Genomic DNA, 5,436 nt, shown 5'->3' on the forward strand with positions numbered 1-5,436 from the left:
TATTACCACATATAATTTTTTAACAGAAGGTCATAATGTCATATAATATGTGGGATTTCTCCTGAGGGTGAGCCCTGGAGCTGGGGAGATCAGAACTTTGGGTCAGGGTTCAGGCTCTGAGTCCCAGATTGGGGCCATCCTAGAAATCTGACAACCTTGCCAGAACACACAGTTCTAACCTTCAAGCCCCTTGATTTGGTCCACTCTCCTTGCCTTTCAGTTCTGTTTTAAGTCTAGAATAGAAAAACTAACTGTGCTTAGTGAATGACCCTGGTCTCTTACTTACTAGCTATCTGGTCTTGGGCCCAGATTTAATGACAGTTTCATTATCAGAGAAAAGGGATAATAGCACATCATAGGACAGTGATGATTATTAAGGACAATGAGTTTTGGGGTGCCTTGGTGGCTCAGGCAGGTAAGTGTCTGACTCTTGATTTCAGCTTAGGTCATGATCTCAGGGTCATGGGATCGAGCCCCCCACATGGGGCTCTGCACTGATGGAACCTGTCTAAGATTACCTTTCTCCATCTCCCTCGCCCCTTGCCCCAACACCTGACTTCTGAGGTCTCTCTCTCTCTCTCTTTTTTTTAAAAGGATCTTCATTTGGTCATTCTTCCAGGGTAGGTCTGCAAGTAACAAATTCCATTTTTTCTTTACCTTAGACTGGATTTATTGTCTTTTCATTCCTGAAAATTTGCTGGATCTAGAATTCTAAGTTGACAGTTCTTTTCTTTCAGCACTTAAAAAATGTGCCACTTTCTTCTGGACTTGGTCCGTCCTTCCTTCCTTCCTTCCTTTTTTTTTTTTTTTTTTTACTTTTCAGGAAGCATTTTATTGTTGCTCCAAATTTAGGAATTTTCACTGACAGAAAATCAACACTTTCAGAAAACCTCCTGCATACCTCTGCTCAGCTTCTGAATCTTGGTTTTCTCAGACACATCAGCATATTTCTCTCCAAGATGGACAGTCATTCCACCCAAGACTAACAGATAAGTCTTAACTCCCAACTTAAATAGTTGGCCTTTCCTTAGGAAGCTCTTCAGGACTGTTTTTAAGTCATTAAAAGTGGTTTCATCTAAAGGAGATGCAGCAGTCTCTGTGCACAATATTTCTCCTTGGTGGATGCTTATCATGGTCGAAAAGGCAGATGTGACTCCAGGGGTATTGTCCAAGTGACCATTCTCAGCAAGCAAATTGATCAGGTTGGATGTGAGAGGAGAGAACCTCTCTTTTGAGCTCAAGTCATTTAGCTTTTCACTTTCGCGGAATGCTTTACATAGGGACTCATCATGGAAGCAGCCATTTTGGGTTCCTTCAAGATTTGTGCTACTCTCAAGAATTCTTTTCCTACTTGTGACAGTTTATTCTGTTTAGATGTAGCAGAATAAAGAGCAGTATCATAGCAACCTTCGATACCATATACCTGAACATGCCGCCTCACAAGCTTGGAAAATGGTCTGACCAGAGATGTACTAAAACATTGAACTGACTGAGACAGCCCAGACACTGCTGGGGCAGCCATCTTCTCTGGGCCTGGATTTGGTAATTTCTAATAAGAAAGGCACTGTCATTCAAATTTTCTTCCCCTATAGGTAATATACCATTTCTCTCTGTGCTTTTCCCACATTCTTAGTTTTCAAAAGTTTGATTATGATATGTCTGGGCATGGATTTTTTTTTTTTTTTTACCCCATTTGGGGTTCACTAAGCTTCTTGAATCTAGGTTTATGCCCCTTTCCAGATTTGGGGAAATTTCAGGCATTATTTCTTTGAATATTTTCCAGCCCCATTCCTTTCCTCTTGGGACTCTGCTAACAGGAATGTTAGTTCTTGAGGCTCTGTTCATTTGTTGTTGTTTTTTACTCCCCCCAGTCTATTTTCTGTCTTTTTTTCAAAAGTGTGTGATTTCTATTTATCTGTCTTCAAGTTCACAGATTCTTTCCTCCATTACCTCTTTTTTTCTATCAACTGCACCCAGAATTTTAAAACTTTATTGATATTTTTCAGTTCTGCAGTTTCCACCTCACTCTTTATATGTTCTCTTTCTTTCTTGAGATGCTCCATTTTAAAAATTGTTTAAAGAGAGCTCCCAATTACTTAGTAGAGCATTTTTGTGATGACTGTTTTAAAATCCTTGTCAGAAAATTGCAACATTTGAATCATCTTGGTGTTAGCATCTGCTGATTGTTTTTTCTCAAGTTGGGATTTTTCCTGGTTCTTGGTATAACAAATGATTTTAAATATCATCGCCTAGGCATTTGGGAATTATGAGACTCTGGATTCTATTAAAAATTCTCCATTTTAGCAGGCAGTCATCTGTTTAGACTTAGCACGCAGGTCCAATCTACTTCATTTGTGTTACCTTGAGGCTAATCTGAAAACCTAGGTGATATTCCCTGCTGTAGCACTCAAAACTTTTGTCATGTTAATCATGAAGTTTTATATGTGGGTCACTTGGGGTCATTTCATATACAGGTTTAAAAAGTTCCTTCCTCCACTCCCTCCACTCTGAAATCCTCTTGATGACTCTCTGGTTGGGAAATGATCTGCCATTTCTGAGGGTAGATGGAAGTCCACCTCCCTGCTTGGCCTCTTGAACACCACCCTGGCTCAGGAATCAAAGGGCTTCCTGCTACCCACTGGGCAGGGAGCGGAAGCCAAGGTTCACCTCTCAGCCTGCACTGGCACCTGGGGCTGGGAGAAGCTGGAATTGGGTGGGCATTAATAAAAAGGGCTAGGCAGCACTTCTCTTTCCTTGTTCTTTGGCTAGAGAGACCAGGCTTTTCTTTTCTTTTTTTAAAAAATATTTTATTTATTCATTTGACAGACAGAGATCACAAGTAGGCAGAGAGGCAAGCAGAGAGAGAAGGGGAGGATGCAGGATCCCTGCTGAGCAGAGAGAGCCTGATGTGGGGCTCGATCCCAGGACCCTGAGATCATGACTTGAGCTGAAGGCAGAGGCTTAACCCACTGAGCCACCCAGGCGCCCCACAGAGACCAAGCTTTTCTTGGGACTTCAAAAAATCTGGACCTATTGATGTTTCTCAGGCAAAAACTTCTCCAGAACCCAACCCAGAACATACAGAAGACAAAAAGGAAATCCAAGAATATACTATCTTATCATTCCTCAAGGTCCAAAATCCCTAGCCAGTCTTCTCTGTTTTTTTCCACTATTCAGAGGCTTCCTGTGTTTGTTTGTTGTATTATAACCAGGGTGTTTAGTTGTCTGTATGAGAGGAATAGGACAAAATGAGGCTACTCTGTCTTGTCTGACTCATCACCTCCAGAAGGCTCTCTGGTACCAGGCAGAGCTGACACCATTTAAGTGAGAGGAACCATACTCTGGTTTGTCTTTGCCTTGGATGTAGGCATTTTTCTCTGCCTTTTCCGGTGTCAGGGGACTGCTTCCCAACTTGAGATGACTCCTCTTCAAAGTTCAAGGCCACTGGGAATCTTCAAGCCGTCATGGAATTTTGTGGATTCCACAATCATAGCTGAAAACGTCAACCTGAAGAGGTATCCTGGCTTGCTTGTGTGTGCGCAGCCTGCTCCTTGCTGTGTTGGGGAGGATCAAGAGTCAAGGATCAACCATAGTATCCTCACTGCAGGGCTTCTATCCCCTGAACTTCACAGCTGTGCCATGGAATTGTCCCACCTTCAGTATCTGGAGACTGCAAAAGCCAACAAGTAGGAAAAGAAATCAGTCCCAGAGTTGCCATTTCAACCCTGTGAGCAGTTGCTAACTTAAAACAAACTCCCCAAATCATTACAAATGCAGGTGCCTGCAGATTTTCTTTATCTCTACCTTTGTCCCATGGCAGAAAAATCACACTTAAGGGGTGAAGGATATCTTTTGAAAAGGAAAGTGTCATTTGAGCCTCCAATAATCATATTTTCTCAGAGGAAACTATTGCTAAACAGCAATCCTATTGCAATAGGCAATCTTTTATCATCTCAACTTTTGTGTGTGTGTGTGTGTGTGTGTGTGTGTGTTGAATCTAGAAGTAATTTCCTCAAACCTTCCACCTCAGATATCCAAAAATATGCCAGATTTAAATCCTATAATTCATAGATCTCAGAAGCACTTGCCACCAGGCTAACCTATCAGGAAACTGCACGTTTTCACTGAGTCAATGTCTGCAGCACCCCAGCGACACTCTCCTTGGTGGATGGGACTCAAGAACGGGCTCCCTGGGTTTGCTTCCTCAGAAGCACACCTCTTTCATTTCAGGCCTTTATGGAAATTCATTTTCTTTTACTCTGTCTGTTCCTCAGCAACTCCCCAAAGTAACTATTACCTGAGTACTAGTGATTATTCAGGAGGCCTCAGCTTGTGGTTAAATTATATGGGATTGCACAGGATCTATAGGTTCTACACTCTCTCTCTCTCTAGAAAAGTTAGGTCATTACCATCAGGTGGAAGTAGAAAATGTGTTCTTCTTTGGAGCAGAATAAAATCAAGATTGGAATCCTTTCTAAAATTACCATTAAAGTCCAGGACAACCTCAACCTCTAGCCACCCCCTTGTCTCTCCTTCATCCCTGGAATTTTCCTTTTGCCTCTGAATGTAAAGGGGGTGGTGGGCCTTCAAAGAAAAAATTCTTCATTTTGGTGGAAATGTTCTCATTGCTTCTTGATTCCACTCATTAGTTTGGCTCACCCTCTCACTCCTCTTTAGATAGAGATGAAATTCAAAAGAGATGAAGAAAAGGAATTAATAATAAATCAAGTCAAATTGCTGATAGTTGAGAAATCGCCCTTCTCATTTTGAGAGCAAAAATGGTTCCCTAACTTTTCTTTGTGGGCAAAGCCTCTCATAAGTAACTTGGAATTCCTTTTTACAATTAATATAAAACTGCAGAGTGTCCATCAACGGAAAAGTGAATTCCAGCACCAGGCTAGTGATACGGATAATTTGCTTTTGTAATGACATAGAGCATGTAATCTGATGGCCATGGGTAAGCCTGGGCAGCCAGACCCTGGGAAATGTCCTGATTTTTGACTGTGGTCTTTAAGGATTGTCTCCTGGGCCACTGAGGCATGACAAGGAACCTCTTAACAACCTAAGACCTCGATCAGAGAAGGACCTTCTCTTCTGTCCCAGTCAGTACCACAGCAGAAGAAGCAAGCACAGAATGTGGCTGGCAGAACCACACCCCCACCAGCAGGCAGAACACTCAAGGGGAATGTGTGGACCCTTGGATGTGGACACCAGGGCCACCAGGGACCTCAGGCTAAGCTGGGAGCCAGGGCCCAACAACACCAAGGATAAGAAGCTGCAGGCAGAAAGAGACTGTCCAGCTAGCAAGGTGCACACACACGTGCCACCTCAAAGGGAAACCACTTGGGAAGAGCCTGCAATGTGGCAGGAATGAGTGAATAACTGTGACAGCCCCGTGAGAATAGTTGATATACAAACCAGAGCTCCACAGCATGG

General features: G+C 42.7%; 1 pseudogene; it reads right to left on the reverse strand.

Annotated features, from left to right (window-relative positions):
• Nucleotides 1–881: 881 nt before the first annotated feature.
• On the reverse strand, nucleotides 882–1,522 carry LOC116589896 (annotated as a pseudogene).
• Between the last annotated feature and the right edge of the window lie 3,914 nt (nucleotides 1,523–5,436).

Source organism: Mustela erminea, chromosome 5 (assembly GCF_009829155.1).
Source record: "Mustela erminea isolate mMusErm1 chromosome 5, mMusErm1.Pri, whole genome shotgun sequence".
Lineage (NCBI taxonomy): Eukaryota > Metazoa > Chordata > Mammalia > Carnivora > Mustelidae > Mustela > Mustela erminea.